We start from the raw sequence: 21,803 nt of genomic DNA, 5'->3' as shown, positions 1-21,803 counted from the left end.
TTATTTTTCCATTAATTGTAATAGTATAAAAATTGATACAAATCTAGATTAAATAATGTTTTTGTAAGTCTTAAGTGTAGTATTTTTAGATCTATGTTACTAAAAATAAACAAAAACAAAAAACTTGCTTTTTCTTTTTAAATCGCAGAAAGTAGAGCTTTATACCCATATTGAGCTGTGAATAAGTAGGGTGTTTTGCAATTTTGCGGCTGTGTGTATGTGTTAAAGTTAATTTCTATTAAGTATTGTTAAAGAGCTAACTGTCGCGCCTTTTTTTTATTATTTGCTGCGTCATATCAATGTTTTCTAACTTAACCTCTCTCATCCCCCTTTTTGGTTAAATTTCATTGGAACCATTAAAAGACGGGGGAGGGAAGGAGCACAAAAAAAAAAACGATTAGGCCAAACACAATCTCGAAGACATCAAAGCAGTCCATGCCGCTCGTGCATAGCAGAAAGTACGGTCTAACGTTTTGCAAATGATAATACGTCTTTAAATACGTACAGTGTATAGTGTTGTTTTTTTTTTTTTTTTTTTGTATATTCTTGTTGAATTTCAAACAAAATTAATTGTAACAATAATTTACAAAAAAAAAAAAAACAAGAAAACTTGTTCGGGCCTTTGTGTCTTGCTGCTGTCCCTTTTTTTTTAAGTTGTCTGCATTAACATTTTTTTTTCTTTGGTCGCGACCAGACCGGACATTTGGTACCGGCCCACCGGGCATTTGCCCGTTTGCCCATATAGCCAGTCGCCCCTGATTGTGGCCCTAAAGAAAAAAAAAAGACCAACTCTATTACAGCTATAGTATTTTATGGATCTAGGCCATGTTTAAAATGTTGACATGAGAAAAGATCGAAAGGATTTAGATCTAGATCTAATTTTAAGAAATACACTTTGCGCAGATAGATTTTTACTTTGACACATGAAAATACAAAAGAAGATCCATTGATTTCATTATATAGCCTATAATAAAATTAACCTTCAAATTTGTGTTTAAAAACATTTTTTACATACATTAGCTCCTTATATCTATGACTACAGATTTCCTGACGAACATTGAAAGAGGGCAAGTCAAACCAACCACCACAGTGAAGTGCGAGGCTAGAAATGTCGATCCCAGCATTCTGTCGCACATGTGAATAAAAGCAAAAACCTGAATGCAGATAGCAATTTTCACTGGGTAGCTCCCAAGGAGCCTCTATTAAGGGAGTCTATTTCTCCAACATTTAAATATTCATAGTGTTATAAACCTGGTGGTGGCACAGAGAGGGGTAGTGGTGTGTGTGTAGTCAGCCGACGCAAATCGCCCCAGGCCAGAGCTAGACGAGCGGTCAACCGTGACGAGTTACGACGGTCAGCCGAGACGAGTGTCAACACGGCGGTTCGGGAAAGATCGACGTCGTGAACAGAGCTCAGGAGCGTCACGAGAGTTGTAGTCATCTGACCACCTGGAAACGTCGAGCGGCGTTCTGTCCGGTTCGAGAAGCCCAGTAGGGACCCTATATAAGAGAGGAGGTGTCGCAGTCAAGATGGTCGAGAAAAGGGGCTCAATACAGCAAGGTTCAGAAAGGAGGTTCACGACAGGAGTCCATAACACGGTCGACTACAGCACAGTTCGGCGGTGTGGTTCTGTACGGAGCATTACGACGGTTCAGTGCGGAGTACTATCAAGTACAGTTGAGAAGAACGACGTCTTGATCTTGGTCTGCGATTGAGTCCGACACAACGAGCCTAGTGTGTGAAGTCAGTCCTGAACTGTTGAACCCAGTGCAAGCCCGGAACGAGACGGAGAGGCCAGTGCAAGAGTTGATACGGCGGTACGGTGTTATCGAAGAGATATTTGTACAGTGTACGTGTTGCCAATTGTACAGTATTGGCTGTTATTTATTCAACTATTAAAGTGTTACGTTACTTTGGAGCCCTGAGTTGTCAAGTTCTTTAAGTTGGTGGTGTATGGTGCAGTTTGCAGAGAGCCTGGATAGTGAGATTCGTAACAATATAATAGATCAATTCGCATCCGCTAAAGGCACTTTTGGCTATCATATAGTTTTTCATAATAATAGTTTTGGATCAATAAGACTGCACTTTGAAATTACTATTTAAAAAAGCATGACACAAAATACACATCGACAAGAATTAAATGTGAAGAAATTCTTTTCAAAAGATTTGGCTCCTATACAATGAACAAAGTAAAGACGTAAGTTTGTGATGCCCAATTTTTTGACAGAGTTCACTGGTGCTTCGAGCCCACAATAAAGTGAATTTGTTTCCCCTTCTCGGTAAATCGTTTTAAAAAATGTAAATTCGTTGATTTAGAATGTAGCAGAATTTCGGGCTATAGAAAGTCCAGGTGGTTAGCCCTGAAACATTCCGGGGAGACACTATTTACATTATATCCTACTTTGAAATCATATTTCTTTTCGCAGGAGAAGTGTCCAAAACCAACCAAAACAAAAGCTTCTTTGAAAATCCGTGTGATGAATTGTGGTCTCATTTTGTACACAGCATATCTATGCGGCTATATTCCATGCAGAAGTTTATCGAGGGCTAGAATGTCAGTGCTCTTGAAGTATTTTCTGCCATTGACGGATTGGTTCAGAAATGAAACTTGAAAAGGTTCCTCCTCCGCATGGATGACGCGAGTTGGTTAGAAAAAAAGGGATGTAGCAGCGACAAACGTTAACGAAAATAATGCCGAGTGCCGGGTATTTCAGAGAGAGAAGCGACCTACTCGACAGAATGACGCTTTCAGGTGGATTGCACAGAAAGATGATCTATCATGGAAAACGTTTCAGAAAGCCTGAAATTATTTCAATTATTGTGTGTACATTACATTGTGGTGTTTTGTAATAACATCCAAGTTGTTGAAAAAAAAATATTGCTAGACAAAAGTCTGTTCTGTTTACGTTCCATGATCGCCACGTGTCCCGCTTTGTCCCCCCACCAAATATCTGTCTGGTCACCTTAGATAGGAGGATATCATTGGGGGGGGGGGGGAACCTAAAGAAACTGGTTTTCTTTCCGTTTGGCTATCATCACCCGTTGGATTTCACTCCTCCCCCCTCATCCGGCGACAGCACTGCCACGGTCATTTTTTTTTTCAATCAAAGAGAGATAATAGGAGAAATACAAATTCAAAGAATATTATGTCTAGTAGTCTCCCCTACACTAGTAAAGAAAGAATGGAAATTCAATTCATTGTTTTTTTCATCGTATTTAAGCATCTCTCAAATACTATCATTTATTTCCCTTTTTCGATAACAAAAATAATAGTTTATTTCCAATAATTAATGAACTAATTTTTTAAATTTTTTGATTGATTCATGTTTTGGTAGGTACAATCTGAAATTGTGTTGTGTGTCGCACTTGGAACACTAAGGCCAGCACAAGTGAACAAGAGCTCCCTTTCACCAGCCTGAATTGGACAGCGAGTTCCTCCTTCCCTCCACCCTGTCTGACGGGGGGTGAGCCTCGGGGTTAAACTTAGAGTTTGTTTTGCGTTCACTTCCAATGGACATGGACACTCCCGACTCGTGGACTAGAGACGCGAACCACTGGTACCCCTGCCATGTTCCTTTAATGTACCAGGCTGACCGTGCGGGACTCGCCATTTATGTAACGGCCCCTTGAGGGACGGCGCCTGGACGTTGACAGATTGCTGCGGGAACTCTTTTTCATCCCCGCACAGTGCAATGAAGATACTCTCGCACCCTCTTAGGCACTCCAGCGGGAGCCTTGTTTCGCCACCCATTAGGCCTAGTCGTCCCCTCTCACGACCGTTTCCACCCGGGCGCCACGATGAGGCAGGGCAGCAAGCCCGGGTGTTAGATACAATAAATCATTGTTTAGTTTCAATTCATTTGAGAACGGGCGTGGGTGAACTAACGTGTACAAAATGGTACCAGGCAGACAGACAGACAGAGTGACTTGATCTAAGATTTGTAAAACAATGTTCTTTCACCAATGAAATCAAGATGAACTTATGATTGGCAAACTGTACTCTGCCCCAGATGAGCAAGTGTTTTCTTTATGTTCCCACTCTAAGAAACTAGAAGGCTGAGTGTGACAATAACGTAAATGTAGGCTACTAAAAGACATTGCCATAAATGTAGATCTATAACAAATAATACTGTCCTTACATACAATTCAGTTGCGAATCCTTTCAAGTACTAATGTTATGGCGCTAAATATTTGTAGGCCTACGTCTCCTACAAGATAATAAGCCACTATCTTCCAATATTAGTCATAGGTATGAATGTACTGAGCCCCTTCGCAGCATGGCTGCTACGCCACTACCATATCTCAATTTTATGAGCCAGTTTGTGCCAACCCGTAGCACTACCCTAAATGACAAGAGAACACCCCCCCCCTTATAACGCGTGATAACTAGTTAACTAATTAAAATCAAAAGGCCTAAAGGAATTAAATCTGTTTATAAATATATTCATTATTGTAAATTATCAAAGCCCAGAATCCGCCCTTGATATTTATTGGGATACTGTAACACACATTTAGTTCATAATTTGTAGCAGGACTTTCGTTTGATTGTTCTTTGTCGTATGCATACAGAGTATGTCCCAATAAATGGAAATATTTTTTTTTTTGCTATTGGTAGGATGTGATATAATATTAGAAGAACTTTTAATAGCTTCTAACAATCGGCCTGCTCAGTCATCCGTTCGCGTTAATATGTTTCACCTAGCGAGTAACTTTTTTCTGGGTGTCAAAGAATTTAAGTTCCTGTTTCAGTTTTTCCTTTTAATAATAAAAACAGCATGTTATATATGTCATGTATCAATACGTATTATGACGTCATTAGTCTTTAGTGGCACCATGTTGGTCATGGGCGTAGCCAGGATTTTTTTTCGGGGAGGGTTTTGCCGACCCCCCTACACCCGCGAAAAAAAATTATATATATATATATATGTGTGTGTGTGTGTGTACCTAATTAATCTTTATTACATTCTGACCCTTTCGGAAGACGTTTATTGTAGACTACCCGCCCTTGCTAGCAAGGGGGCCTGGGGGAGTTCGCAGCGCTCCCCCAGCGCGGGGCAAAGCCCCGCCGCCGAGCACTATTTCTGGTATTGAAAGCCAACAAAATGCATATTCTGAGGTATCTACAGTGCATTATCTTGCTATTAAAAAGTTTTATTTCAAAAACCTAATGTGCTATTCTTACTGACTTTAAACCCTCTCGCGCCGTTCGGCTCATTTTCCGGCAAGCTGTTTCCGCAACTCTTATTTTGCGTAATTAATTTTGTCGGAAAACATGTCCCGCAAAATCTCATGCGACGCTCTGTCACAACCTTACTAAGGATTCGACTCCCAGTTCGGCATATGATTTCTTTGATTTAGACTCGATCTCTATGACTGACTCCTAAAATCTGTCTTATCCATCTTTGTTGAGACACATTTAATGATTTTCAATTTCGGCAGAAGACTATTCACCATGGGCGTAGCCAGGATTTTTTTTCGGGGAGGGTTTTGGGGGGGGGGGGAATTCCCCCCCCCCCCCCCGACCCCCCCCCCCGCGAAAAAAAAATTATATATATATATATATATATATATGTGTGTGTGTGTGTACATAATTAATCTTTATTACATTCTGACCCTTTCGGAAGACGTTTATTGTTTATTGTAGACTCCCCGCCCTTGCTAGCAAGGGGGTCTGGGGGAGTTCGCAGCGTTCCCCAGCGCGGGGCGAAGCCCCGCCGCCGAGCACTATTTCTGGTATTGAAAGCCAACAAAATGCATATTCTGAGGTATCTACAGTGCATTATCTTGCTATTAAAAAGTTTTATTTCAAAAACCTAATGTGCTATTTTTATTGACTTAGACCCTCTCGCGCCGTTCGGCGCATTTTCCGGCAAGCTGTTTCCGCAACTCTTATTTTGCGTAATTCATTTTGTCGGAAAACATGTCCCTCAAAACCTCATGCGACGCTCTGTCACAACCTTACTAAGGATTCGACTGCCAGTTCGGCATATGATTTCTTTGATTTAGACCCGATCTCTATGACTGACTCCTAAAATCTGTCTTAGCCATCTTTGTTGAGACACATTTAATGATTTTCAATTTCGGTAGAAGACTATTCACACTTAATTAATGGAGCCCAAGCCACTGGTAGAAATTTGTAACCTTTCTTGACTACGCTCTTGGAATTACATGCCTGTATTTCGCTTTGGATTTAATATGGAAAAGGAAAGTTTTTTCGTCAAATCATCTGTTGAGGGGTTTTAAACTAAAAAATCTCTGGGGTTTTTTTTTTGTTTTGTTTTTAATTCAAAACCCCATTTAGCTACGATCATAGAATTTGGTGACTGTAGTTTGCTTTAAAATAATATTGAAGAGAGAGGTTTTCATCTCTAAACGCTATGTAGGGGAATTTTAAACTCAAAACCATCTGGAGGGGTTTTAAACTTTAAAGAAAAAGCCATCTGGAGGAGGGGGATTTAAACTCAAAACCCCTTTGGCTACGCTCATAGATTTTATAGTGTATAATTTGCTTTTTTTTTAATATTGAAGAGGTACTTTTTAGCTTCAAACCCCAACTGGAAAGGGGAGGGGGGTTAAACTCAAAACCCCTTTAGCTACGCTCATAGAATTTTGAGTGTGTAATTAGCTTTTTTTATATTGAAGATGGGGTTATCGTAAATTTTGGATGGGGTTTTAAAATCAAAATCTTCCTCAACTGTGCTGTTGGAATTTGGGGATTGTTGTTTGCATTTTTTTTTGTTTTGTTTTATAGAAGAGGGGGATTTAACTGCAAAAACCTCTGGTAGGGGGTTTAAAATTCAAAACCCCCTGTAGGGGGTTTTAAACTCAAAGCCCCCTGGTAGAGGGATTTGTATCTCAAAACCCCCTGATAGGGGTTTTTAAAATCTCAAAACCCCCTGGTAGGGGGATTTAAACTCAAAACCCCCTGGTAGAGGGTTTTTAACTCAAAACTGCCTCGGCTGTGCTGTGGTAAGTGATGATTTAGTATTAAAATCTCACCTAAAATAAACAAAATGAAAGCAAAAATTAGTCACTTAATTGCGGGGGGGGGGGATTTCATTTCGGGGTGGTTTGAACCCCAAGAACCCCCCCCTGGCTACGCCCATGCTATTCACACTTAATTAATGGAGCCCAAGCCACTGGTAGAAATTTGTAACCTTTCTTAACTACGCTCTTGGAATTACATGCCTGTATTTCGCTTTAGATTTTATATCGAAAAGGAAAGTTTTTTCGTCAAATCATCTGTTGAGGGGTTTTAAACTAAAAAATCTCTGGGGTTTTTTTTTTGTTTTGTTTTTAATTCAAAACCCCATTTAGCTACGATCATAGAATTTGGTGACTGTAGTTTGCTTTAAAATAATATCGAAGAGAGAGGTTTTCATCTCTAAACGCTATGTAGGGGAATTTTAAACTCAAAACCATCTGGAGGGGTTTTAAACTTTAAAGAAAAAGCCATCTGGAGGAGGGGGATTTAAACTCAAAACCCCTTTGGCTACGCTCATAGATTTTATAGTGTATAATTTGCTTTTTTTTTAATATTGAAGAGGTACTTTTTAGCTTCAAACCCCAACTGGAAAGGGGAGGGGGGTTAAACTCAAAACCCCTTTAGCTACGCTCATAGAATTTTGAGTGTGTAATTAGCTTTTTTTATATTGAAGATGGGGTTATCGTAAATTTTGGATGGGGTTTTAAAATCAAAATCTTCCTCAACTGTGCTGTTGGAATTTGGGGATTGTTGTTTGCATTTTTTTTTGTTTTGTTTTATAGAAGAGGGGGATTTAACTGCAAAAACCTCTGGTAGGGGGTTTAAAATTCAAAACCCCCTGTAGGGGGTTTTAAACTCAAAGCCCCCTGGTAGAGGGATTTGTATCTCAAAACCCCCTGATAGGGGTTTTTAAAATCTCAAAACCCCCTGGTAGGGGGATTTAAACTCAAAACCCCCTGGTAGAGGGTTTTTAACTCAAAACTGCCTCGGCTGTGCTGTGGTAAGTGATGATTTAGTATTAAAATCTCACCTAAAATAAACAAAATGAAAGCAAAAATTAGTCACTTAATTGCGGGGGGGGGGATTTCATTTCGGGGGGGGTTTGAACCCCAAGAACCCCCCCCTGGCTACGCCCATGCTATTCACACTTAATTAATGGAGCCCAAGCCACTGGTAGAAATTTGTAACCTTTCTTAACTACGCTCTTGGAATTACATGCCTGTATTTCGCTTTAGATTTTATATCGAAAAGGAAAGATTTTTCGTCAAATCATCTGTTGAGGGGTTTTAAACTAAAAAATCTCTGGGGTTTTTTTTTTGTTTTGTTTTTAATTCAAAACCCCATTTAGCTACGATCATAGAATTTGGTGACTGTAGTTTGCTTTAAAATAATATCGAAGAGAGAGGTTTTCATCTCTAAACGCTATGTAGGGGAATTTTAAACTCAAAACCATCTGGAGGGGTTTTAAACTTTAAAGAAAAAGCCATCTGGAGGAGGGGGATTTAAACTCAAAACCCCTTTGGCTACGCTCATAGATTTTATAGTGTATAATTTGCTTTTTTTTTAATATTGAAGAGGTACTTTTTAGCTTCAAACCCCAACTGGAAAGGGGAGGGGGGTTAAACTCAAAACCCCTTTAGCTACGCTCATAGAATTTTGAGTGTGTAATTAGCTTTTTTTATATTGAAGATGGGGTTATCGTAAATTTTGGATGGGGTTTTAAAATCAAAATCTTCCTCAACTGTGCTGTTGGAATTTGGGGATTGTTGTTTGCATTTTTTTTTGTTTTGTTTTATAGAAGAGGGGGATTTAACTGCAAAAACCTCTGGTAGGGGGTTTAAAATTCAAAACCCCCTGTAGGGGGTTTTAAACTCAAAGCCCCCTGGTAGAGGGATTTGTATCTCAAAACCCCCTGATAGGGGTTTTTAAAATCTCAAAACCCCCTGGTAGGGGGATTTAAACTCAAAACCCCCTGGTAGAGGGTTTTTAACTCAAAACTGCCTCGGCTGTGCTGTGGTAAGTGATGATTTAGTATTAAAATCTCACCTAAAATAAACAAAATGAAAGCAAAAATTAGTCACTTAATTGCGGGGGGGGGGGGATTTCATTTCAGGGGGGGTTTGAACCCCAAGAACCCCCCCCTGGCTACGCCCATGCTATTCACACTTAATTAATGGAGCCCAAGCCACTGGTAGAAATTTGTAACCTTTCTTAACTACGCTCTTGGAATTACATGCCTGTATTTCGCTTTAGATTTTATATCGAAAAGGAAAGTTTTTTCGTCAAATCATCTGTTGAGGGGTTTTAAACTAAAAAATCTCTGGTTTTTTTTTTTGTTTTGTTTTTAATTCAAAACCCCATATAGCTACGATCATATAATTTGGTGACTGTAGTTTGCTTTAAAATAATATTGAAGAGAAAGGTTTTCAACTCTAAACGCTCCTTAGGGGAATTTTAAACTCAAAACCATCTGGAGGGGTTTTAAACTTTAAAGAAAAAGCCATCTGGAGGAGGGGGATTTAAACTCAAAACCCCTTAGGCTACGCTCATAGATTTTATAGTGTGTAATTTGCTTTTTTTTATATTGAAGAGGTACTTTTTAGCTTCAAACCCCAACTGGAAGGGGGAGGGGGGTTAAACTCAAAACCCTTTTGGCTACGCTCAGAGAATTTTGAGTGTGTAATTTGTTTTTTTTATATTGAAGAGGGGGTTATCGTAAATTTTGGATGGGGTTTTAAAATCAAAATCTTCCTCAACTGTGCTGTTGGAATTTGGGGATTGTTGTTTGCATTTTTTTTGTTTTGTTTTATAGAAGAGGGGGATTTAACTGCAAAAACCTCTGGTAGGGGGTTTAAAATTCAAACCCCCCTGTAGGGGGTTTTAAACTCAAAGCTCCCTGGTAGAGGGATTTGTATCTCAAAACCCCCTGATAGGGGTTTTTAAAATCTCAAAGCCCCCTGGTAGGGGGATTTAAACTCAAAACCCCCTGGTAGAGAGTGTTTAACTCAAAACTGCATCGGCTGTGCTGTGGTAAGTGATGATTTAGTATTAAAATCTCACCTAAAATAAACAAAATGAAAGCAAAAATCAGTCACTTAATTCCGCCCCCCCCCAGGTGGGGGGATTTCATTTCGGGGGGGGGGTTGAACCCCAAGAACCCCCCCCCTGGCTACGCCCATGATGTTGGTCGTCATCAACCTTTTATCTAGTGCAGTGATTACGACGATTAAAGAGATATACACCACAAAACTAATTGCCTGCAGTCTCCTAAGTAGATAAAGAAATAGCCCATAGAACCATTGGAGAAATCACAGATCTGGGCTTTGACCATTACGGAACATAGGCGAATCATCAAGTTCTCCATTAGAGACTCTGATTCATGTGTGGGAAGAGGCGCATATATGAGGTGCCATTATAGAAAAAAGCTCGCTGTAAAGTCCTTACTACATACCTTCAATTATTCCAAATTATTGTGTTTGAGTCATTCTCTGGCACATACAGGTTCGATATTCGTAAAAGGGAAAAAAGAGAAAGAAAATGAAACAAGGTTTATGAAGTGATCCACACACGGACTTTGATCTTTACATCTTAGAAGGAGGCGCGGTGGCTGAGAGACAAAACGCTTGACTTCCGAACAGAATATCCCAGGTCCAAATCCTAGTGAAGACTGGGATTTTTAATTTCGGGATCTTTGGGCGCCTCTGAGTCCACCCAGCTGACATTAGTTAGGGTAAAGTAAAGGTGGTTGGTCGTTGTGCTGGCCACATGGCACCCTCGTTAACCGTAGGTCGCAGGAAACAGATGACCTTTACATCATCTGCCTTATAGACAACAAGGTCTGAAAGGGGAACTTTTCCTCTTACAAATTACAATAACTAATGCTATTGAATAATAATAATAATAATATTCGACTTAAACACTTTATTTATTTTATGAAGTGTTCCGACTTTTTTATTATTTAAATTTGTAAGATGGTGTGTTTTTATGAAGTAAAAATATCTGCTTGCATTGCTAATTTAAAAAATAAAATGTTTCGGTTTCAGAAACGAAAAAAAGTAGCCCTTACATCAGAACTTCCAAAGATCTAAAATATTATGATGTCGGATTTTCGTTATCGTTTCTAGTTTTCGCGATCTAAAAAAGAAAGACGGACAGATGGGCGGACAGGACAGATGGGCGGACAGGACAGATGGGCGGACAAACAGATCATTGCATTAGCAAAACCGGATTTACGATAGTGCAAGACTTTGCAGCCGCCCGGATGATACCCTTAGAGGGGGCCTCAACATTTAAAATTAAATTAACAAAAAAAATGGCATTGTACACTTTTTCTTCACAGAGTGTATTCATATCTAGGTGCAAAAATATAATTAAATACATTTACATTAAATTTGAAGAGCACAGGGTGGGGGGCCATTAAGGTCCTTGATAAATATTTATTTATTTACATTTGATTAGAGTAACACCTGTAGTAAAATCATTAAATTTAGAAACCCTTCAGGATAGAAGACTTAAAAGTAAAGTAGCAATTATACATAAAATACTGAACCATAATTTTCAAATACAAAAAACAAAACATAATAAAATACTCAAAAAGACACAAAGATATAGGCACACTAGTTATTCCATAGGCAAGAACAAATTTGTGCAAATACTCCTTCTTCCCTAGTGCAATTAGAGCATGGAATGGGTTGCCTGAATCAGCAGGGAAAACCAACAAATTGGCAGAGCTTAAGTCATAGATTAAGATGTATGACTAAATTGACCTAGGGATACTTAACGTGTGTATTTTATAAGATAAGATCAAATTACCGGCGGAAGTGAAAGCTAAATTATTATATTATTGAGTTCCTTGATGAAATGTTGTCATTTCTTTCATTATTTCATTTATTTTTACTTATTTTAATTTTAAACCTTTTAAACCACTGAGATTTCATATACGTGATTCCGTAATCAGGTCTGCAGCGCCAAATGACGTCACATCGTCTGCTTCAACCGTATGGAGGTAGAGCAGGAGGGGAGGTTACCAGGTACACAAGATGTGGTTCAACAAGTAGTTTTGTTCCACCACGGCGGCGCCGTCACAGTCGTCTGACAAAAGGGGGGAAGGGGTGGGGAATACATTGAGCATTGCAAGTTAATGGTACGAGATCCGTAACATTCTTTTTTTGGCTCCTTCCGTGTTAAAATTGGCAGCTTCTATTAGCGTGACGCTTTTTGTGAACGCCTGCACTAAAAGCTACCAACTGTTAAGATTGAGCTCCATTATGGAAGTTATAGGGCAACATTTTCCAGAAAGATTTTCCATATTAATCCTCTCTAGCTTAGATTGTCTTAGCTTAGTATTGTGATGGGACATGCTAGAAAAGTGATCTGGTTTTTAGCTGCTTATAAGAGGTTCTCGAGTTCAAAATCTAATGGAGCTTTTAATTAAGTGAATGCATTTGTTTATGTATGCCTAGTTGAAACTTTCAGATTGGTTTTAGTATCAACCAGATTTTGTCTTTTTTTTTTTTTTTGAGCTGGACAGACATTCTCTTTCGTTGAGCTGGATTTAAGACATTCTCTTTCTTTAAGACTAACATGTTTCAATTGATTTTTACATAAAATAATGTAACCCTAAATAATAAACAAGAGTATATGATGAAATACAAACTGAATTAAGTAATTAATTGGAATTGTTAATTGGAAGTATTTGTATCAATACCTTCAAGAAATCATTCAGTAATGTAAAGCCCCGCCGCCAAGCACTATTTCTGGTATTGAAAGCCAACTAAATGCGTATTCTGCACCTACAGTGCATTATTTTGCTATTAAAAAGTTTTATTTCAAAAACGTAATATGCTATTCTTACTGACTTAGACCCTCCCGCGCCGTTCGGCGCATCTGCTGGCAAGCTGTTTCAACAAAATTCTGTCACTGGCAATGTCTGAAACCTCTTCCCACCTGCTATGAGGACCTCCATGAAAGTGTAGCGCCAAGTTGTACTAGGATGTCATCGCAACTCTTATTATGCATAATTCATTTTGTCGGAGAACATGTCCCGCAAACCTCATGCGACGCTCTGTCACAACCTTACTAAGGGGTCGACTCCCATTTCGGCATATGATTTCCTTGATTTAGACCCGATCTCTATAACTGACTCCTAAAATCCGTCTTAGCCATCTTTGTAGAGCCACATTTAGTGCTTTTCAATTTCATTGCACTTTATTAATGGAACCCAGCCACTGGTAGACATGTGCAACTTCTCTTAACTACGATCTTGGAATTAGGTGACTATTTTACTTTAGATGTTATATCGAAAAGGGAAGTTTTATCGTCGAAATCATCTGTTGGGGGGGGGGGGGTTAAAACCTCAAAACTATCTTGAGGGGTTTTAAATTTATAAAAAATCCACCTGGGGGAGAGGGGTTGAAACTTAACCCCCCCCCCCCCCCATTGGCTTGGCTACGCTCAAAGAATTTGCTTTTTTTTATATTGAATAGGTATATTTTAGCATCAAACCCCTCTGAAGGGAAATTAACTCAAAACACCCAATAGGCTTGGCTACGCCCATAGCATTTTGATTGCGAGATATGTTTTTTTTTATTTTGAAGATTTATTTTTTAGCTTCAAACTCCACTGGCTGGGGGTTTAAACTAAAAAAAAAACTTTGGTTATGCTCATAGCATTTTGAGTGCGTAATTTGCTTTTTTTTTATATTGAAGAGGTATTTTTAGCTTCAAACCCAGCTAAAGAGGGGTTTAAACTCAATACCCCCTTTTGCTAAGCTCATACAATTTTGAATGTGTAATTTGCTTTCTTATATTGAAGAGGGGTTTATCGTAAATTTTGGAGAGGGGTTTAAAATCAAAATCTTCCTTAGATGTGCTCTTGGAATTTTGGGATTGTCGTTTGCATTTTTTTTTTGTTTTATAGAGAGGGGGATTTAAATGCAAATCCCCCTGGTTGGGGGTTTTAAACTCAAAACACCTTGGTACTGGGTTTCAAACTCAAAAACCCCCAGTAGGGGGTTTTAAACTCAAAGCCCCCTGGTATGGGGTTTCAAACTCAAAACCCCTTGGTAGGGGGTTTTACACTCAAAACCCCTGGTAGGGGGGTTTAAACTCAAAACCCCTTGGTAGGGGGTTTCAAACTCAAAACCCCTTGGTAGGGGGTTTTACACTCAAAACCCCTGGTAGGGGGTTTCAAACTCAAAACCCCTTGGTAGGGGGTTTTACACTCAAAACCCCTGGTAGGGGTTTTAAGCTCAAAACCCTGGTATGGAGTTTCAAACTCAAAACCCCTTGGTAGGGGGTTTCAAACTCAAAACCCCTTGGTAGGGGGTTTCAAACTCAAAACCCACTGGTAGGGGGTTTTAAACTCAAAACCCCCTTGGCTGTGCTAGGGCAAGTGATGGTTTAGTATTAAAATTTCACCTAAAATAAACAAAGTTAAAGAAAAAGATCAGTAACTAAACTCATTTTGGGGGGGGGGGGGTTGAACCCTAACCCCCCCCCCCCCGGCTACTCCCATGCTAGGAACTCTTCATAAAAGCCTGCCTGCTCAGTCACCCGATATGTATGATCCGGATACAAAATAAATCCATGAACGATTTTCATCCTAAGGTCTAGTGCTTTCTTTTTTTTTAAACATGTTATATGTCAGTTCCGGTTCCGGGATTTTCATTTCATTGTGATAATTGTGGAATATATATACCTATATATTATATATATTTGTACCGGGGAGGTTGTCCTAGCTGGCGCCATGATTATCGTCATCACATTTTTATCTAGTGCAGTGATCAGGATGACTTAACGCACTATAAACATATTTCACATGTATTCTCTCACGTACGAAGTTATGTATGTATAATGAGTATGCACCTAATACGGAAAACTTATAAAGTGAAGCAGAGAAATTACTAGCAATGCACTAGCAGAGCAGTTACTATTGCACAATAAGGAATAGTAGAAGCTGTACTTATACGTAAAAAAAAAGAAAAACTCTAATAGTAAAAAAAAAATGTTTTATGTATTATGTTAATAGTAACTTATTTACAAACTCATGGGCTGTACCTACGGGTCCGCTGTTTGGTAAACAAATGAAGGGGAAAAGACAGGTTTCGATATTTTCAGCACGAGAAGCTGTGAACTACAAACTATCAATACCAACAATGTACATGTAAACTTTAAACTTTGAAGTTTGATTACCTGCTATTCCTCACAGGCAAATGCATGAGGTCATGCTTGTAGCCTGACGTAAGCAGCGGGAGATCTGTTCGGCTGTTTAAGTCAAGGAGCGAAAGTGGACTCTTCAAACAGAAACAGGAGTGTAGAGCCAATGCCTCAATCCTAATCTCAATCCGTTGTCTTTATGGTTTCAATGTGCCTGGAGTCAACGCTGAGCCTTATCGCATATAATCGCAGTTAAATAGAAAGAAGACTTAAAACTCACGACTTTTTTTAAGAGGCTGTGTTCAATGTGTGTTTGCGCTCCATCATGGACATACGGTGGCAAGACCGCACTACAAACAGTGATGTTCTTGCGAACGCCGGTATGGACAGTGTAGAGAGGGTCTTCTTATGGTCCGACAGCAATTACGCTGGGCAGGGGACGTATCCTGTATGGGGGACGACCGTATGCCAAAGGCAGTCCTTTTTTTTTCTTGGGGGGTGGGGGGTAAGCTGATATGTGGTTGACGTAACAGAGGTACCAATGGGAAACGTTTGAAAGACCAGCTAAGGCGCCAACTTGCTTTAGCTGACTTTGAAGAGTGCACTTGGCTGCAGGCGGCTTCAGAACGAGATCACTTACAAAGGCCGCGGGATACACATTGGAGACCAATGAAACAATCCACTGCCGAGCACAGACGTTGACGGCGAAAAGTGAGTCTCAAATCGACCACGGGCGGACAATGCTGGCAAAATATATAGGTAGCCGCTGGGGCTGCATAGCCACGTAAAATACTGCACTCCTAATTTAATTCTCTGACTCGAAGACAAACTTTATTATCACTACATGACTGTTCCGCAGTTATTTTACTAATGAGAATATATTTTTAATGTAAACTAAGCAAAGACAATGCCTTCGATTCCGAGTGCAGTGCAACCTATTTAGCAATACCGTATAGTTGTTTGGTTATGTTAGATTTTCTTCCGTTGTCTTAGAAATGTTTCACAATACTTTTGAAATGGCTTGACTTAATCCTTTTGACTTCCAGCGGAACATAGTGCCACAAAAGTACTTTGCCATCGGACTGTGTTCTGGGCGATTCCCCCTCATTTGGGTACAGGTCCATTCTGCCTTCTTTGCCTCTTGGTCTACCGATCTTCTCCATGTTTGCTTTGGTTACTCGGATTTCTCTTCTTACACTGTGGTTTTAAGTCTTGCAATGTTGTCTGATACAGGAGTTGAAGCATAATGGTATAAGAGAGGAGTTATTTTTCTTTCTTTAATTTAATTTTGCTGATTTTTCTTATAAGGCATTTTACTTTTTCTTTGTATGATTTGTGCTTCTTCTTCGTCTTTTGTTTACCAAAACAAAATGTTTGTATTGAAAGTAATGTTTGGCGACCTCTTTGTTGTTTGTAGGCTTTGGCATTTCGTCTCTATCTAGATCTGGAACATTTTAAATAGCAATGGCAACGTTTCAATCACCATTCACCATTCAACGTTGTCAACTCTTTTGAAAAAAATATATTAATTCAGCAGAAGATTATAATTATCGTCTGCGAGTGATCCGGAAGTGACCTTTCAATACGATTTTGTAGACAGTGTTTAACTCAAAGTCTACAAGATTCACAGTTAAGCGCTGATTAATATAAATGATGGTGCCTCCATGTCTGACGCCTTGCGCCCGTGTGTCGCTGCTATTGAACTCTTACTTTCAAGAGACCTGAAAGAAAAAAAAAGAGTTGTCGCGGTTGATCCGCACTTGATGTCTGTCGTCTGCACGCCTGTAAAAGTTCGCGCCGATGAAGTGTCTGGGCTATAGAAATTGGACCACACTCCCCCGCACAATAGCGTCTGGCGTATTAGCTTGCCTTACTTGTTTATGTCTTATCGTAAAGGTTCTTAAGTTACCAAACACATTGGTTTACCTTTCAATGTCATTAAACCTGAGTAAATCTCCAAAAGTTGAATAGCCGGCTGTCTGAAATCAAGTTTTGAGAATTTGTAAGATAATAATGTGGTCATGGCCACATTTTTATATGCTTGTGAGTCTTGTACGCTGACTGCAGAGCTAGAGAGGAGGATCCTAGCAATGGAATTGAGATGCTACAGAAGGATCCTAGGCATCACTTTCAAAGACCGCATCACAAACCAAGAGATTAGAGACAGGGTTACTGCAGCGATTGGACCACCATGATGACTTGCTAACTATCGTTAGAAAAAAACGCAAGCTTTGGTCATATTACAAGAACTTCGGGGCTCGCAAAGACCTTCCTTCTGGGAACAGTACCAGGAAAAAGGCAAAGAGGCAGACAGAGAAAGCGATGGGAGGACAACATAAAATAATAGACGGGCCTGCCATTGAAAGAGGTTCTAACTAGGGCAAAAGACAGAGAGGAATGGAGAAGACGGTCGACGAGCCTTGAATGGTGCGCAACGGTCCAATAGACTAAGGTCTAATGGTAAAAAGTAAAAAAGATAAAAAGAATTATCTTTACAAATTATAAAAGTACTTAAGAGTTAGATGACCTTTAGTCAAACGTTTGTTTGGTGAACCATTAGACTTGTTCAAAACCGATGGGTTAGCTACCATCGTGCGAAAAGGCTCATTGCGATCGGGCCCATAAATGACATTAGCCACTGTACGATAGTCGTTTATTACCGGTACTTATCAGAAATTCCACAAGCACTGAGTGTCATGAACTATTGCTTGTACAAGACTGTACATTGTAATGCATTTTGTAAATGCACTTATTCATTAAAGATGACTCGATTTCATTCTTGAGACCCGGTCTCCCTGGTAACTTACCAGGCCACTGTTCGCATCTCTATCAAGGCCAAAATTCTCAGCTGACGATTGGTGTACGTTTCAGAATCGGCATGGTCCTAATATAGCGCCAAATGCAGCAAGGTTATCTTCTCCCAAATACGGCCTTCACCTCGTGTTCACAAGAGTTCGGCCCTTAGCACACTGAGCATGCTATAGCAGGAGAAATGTGCTATACATAAGCAATGAAATATATATATATATTAAAAATGTGGTTTATTAGTGTTATTGATCGGACGTTGGCTTTCAAGCAGCTTGTACAAATGAACTGATGTAGGCCTAGTATATGTCCACTTCGGGGGCCGATTTTGAGTTTGTGTTTCCACACAAACTGTCTTTGTAACCTTGTTAATAAATAGACTTAAAATAACTTGAACAAGCTTCTTTTGTGAACAAAAATTCAATATAACTTTTATTACAATATACACAGGTTTAACTTGAGATGACATATATATCTAAAAGAAATGAAATCAACTGATAATTAAACTAGATCTCATAACAAAACAACGTCTTTACTCTTTCAAGTCTCTAGACTCTAGATTCTAGATCGTCTGCGGTTTCATATTCGCATTACGCTAGACCCTAATTTTATTTCATCATCCTCACTGCATTGCCACCAACCAATCGCTAACTTCTCACCGTCCCCTTGGAAACACACAAACACACCCCATAACAATTGGGCTGTATGCGAATACGTTTTCACTCTCTTGTACAAGACCGAGGTGCCGACTTGGAATCAGTAATATAATTTGACTTGTTATAACTCCGAACAAATAAACTACAAACAAAATGGTATTCATATGTTTAGCAGCCACCCTCCGAGCATAGTACCATTGTAGTTCTGCGTCTTACAAGGCATTTTTTCTCAAACTGCAATAAAATATGTCAGTTCATGTTCCATTATCTACTAGTTGGTATTTGAGTCAATAAGCTCGACAAAAATATACTATAATATTCGAGATCTTAAACTATTGGAGATTTTCACGACAATCTCAACAATGTTCAAGTCGCTGAACTGAACTTCAATGTTGCCAAACAAAATAACTCAATAAATAAGCTCTAATTTAACAATACTTCAATTCGTTTAATGCAATCCTCGTTTCAAATCTTCTTTATTCACCCTTGTTATTGGTCCATTTATTTCAAATAAGTTCAAAGGTCATAGAGTAAAAGTCAAATGATTCCTTCATTTTAAAATTAGTTTATGCTATAAACAGACAAAAATGATTTAGCATTACTAATAAGGACATAAGAATTATCATATACCTTTAAAAAAAAAAACATAGCTTCTTTTATTTTTTTTTTTTGTACCACAAAAAAAACTAGCCATATACTTTTTTCCTGCCACAGATGTGAATCAAAAACATAGTAATGTCAAGTAGAATTATGTACAACTTTCGTGCATTAGTGTTACCTACTCGGAGGGCCGGTCTTACGCCACCGCAATCTATGCGGCCGCAGTGGTCCCCGCACTTTCATAGGCCCCGCGCGAATTCTAGGCGTAAATTATTAAATTAAACCATTTTAACTTATTATTAAATTCCTTATTCCTTATCCTTAAAAATAGACAAAATTGTTATTTCGAGATGTCATTCAATATGGACAACGCCAATCCTACTTGCGATGAAAATAAACGGCAATGTCAGTTTCCATAAGAATCTCAAAATCTTTAGTTCTGTTGAAGTTAGACTATTAATGTTTTTTTCAGAAAATTTGATTTATTAAATCTATTAGTCAAGATACTTATACTTATAGCGTTCACTTATATTTTTTAAAATAATAATTATTAATCTTATCCATACATTCAAAATTAATAACATGTTACGTGTAATAAAGGGAAATTTAAAAAGATTTATTCTTCTAACAAAATTAGATAAATTGGCAACACGAAAAAAAAATTCTTGACCTACTTTAAGCTACACTTGTGTACAAATGACTTAACAAGACTTTCCCCTCGCAAATAAAAATTAATCTTATCTTATCTAATATAATACAGACGTTACTTCAAAAAAGAAGATGATTGCGTCCTACGCGTCATGCATTTAGTCATTTGTCATACAAACTAGATATAGATCTAGCTAGAGCTAGACCTAGTTCTAGATCTAAATCTAAATTCAAGATCTAAGTCTAGGTCTAGAACTAGATGTAAGTCTATATCCACAGTAAGATCTAATTCTTTATCTAGATTTAGATCTAGAACTGGATAAAGAATCTTGATATAGAATTTACTATATCTAGACTAGTAGTCGTATGAATTTACAAGTTTAATCTTACAATTACTAGACCTAGGCCAATATTATGATCATGAATAGTTGACCTTTTGTTACAGGGTAATAGTGTAGGCCTACTATGCTGTTCGCATCCGATTCATTTCTTAATGTGATACATATTGTTTACATAATAAATGAATCTGCACCCCTAAGCTGTCAGAAAATAAATTGTTGCGTTAATAATTAAAATTTTGTTTAAATTATCAATACATTTATAATATATATAAATTATAAATATATCTAGATCTAGGCTCTATTTAGCCTTAGTTAGACTGTCAAGTGTAGGCCCCTATAATGAGGATATGTCAAAACTGCGCGCTATAAAAGTAGTTTATTATTTGTCAAACTTATAACTAAAACGAAGTTCGTATCAAAATTCTTTATTTAAAAACAACATTTGAATCAGTATTCTATTCAATGAGTTAGTTAATAAATGGAAAATATATTGTATAATGATCCATTGACACTTTTACCATTGTGACCTTAGATGCAATTTTTTTTTGTACCAATCTATGAATGAAGCTTGAGTTATTAAAGAAGAAATCCATGACCTTGAAAATAAACGTTACCTCTCCTGAAGTTTTTCATTGAAAAGTGGTGTAATTTTTTGAAAAATCTGCTCTATATAATTTTAAAAATTAGATGGTTCACTTTCGGAAAAGAAAAAAGTAGCCGTTGCATCAGAACTTTGAATGATCTAAAATATCATGATGTCCGATTTACATTTTCTCTTCTTGTTTCTAAGATCTAAACGGGACGGACAGACGGACATACAGACCACACAAAACTAATAGCGTCTTTTCCCCTTTCGGGGGCCGCTAAAAATGGAAATCCAATTAACTTAACACCCACACATACCCACAAATACACACAAATCCTTAGTTGCAATAGTTCTTGTGGAAATACGTTTTTTTGTTACTTTTAATGTCTAAAATGCCAGGATTTCTAAGGGTTACTATTAACGGCACGGAATTCGTGTTTACAGGAAGTTAATTCAATCTATAACACTTCCTGTAATTGGTTCAGAGTATGTGTATGAGCCAAAAAGTTTTGCTCTTATGGTGTCAGGTTCGGATTGCTTCTTTCGTTAGCCTTTTCGATCACTCTATAAAGTTTTGTGTGTTCAACAACTAATCTCCAATTCTATTGATTATAATAGGAAGTGTAATATCTAAAGCCCTCTGCTATAAAGTAGGCCTACTTTTTAATACCAGCTAGAATTCTTTGGTCTTTCAGACATAAACTTATTGTACTGTGTCTAACTCTTACTAAATAGTAACTTACTTTCATTGACTTGTTTGTTTGTTTCACATAGTTTGGGTGTTCCTGCAGAATCGAAGATTATTACATCATCAAACCTCCAGCAGGACGGCGGGGGAAGGCGGGGGCAGGATTTGAACGGTACGGCAGCCCAGAGCGCATACCACCCGACCAGGCAGACATCCTTAACATCCCTTAGTATACTAGCTTACGTATGGCCTGCATGAACTTACGTAAGACCTGCATGAACTTACGTATGACCTGCATGAACTTACATATGACCTGCATGAGCTTACGTAAGACCTG

This window comes from Biomphalaria glabrata, chromosome 14 (assembly GCF_947242115.1).
Source record: "Biomphalaria glabrata chromosome 14, xgBioGlab47.1, whole genome shotgun sequence".
NCBI lineage: Eukaryota > Metazoa > Mollusca > Gastropoda > Planorbidae > Biomphalaria > Biomphalaria glabrata.
Note: the sequence above shows the minus strand (reverse complement) of the source record.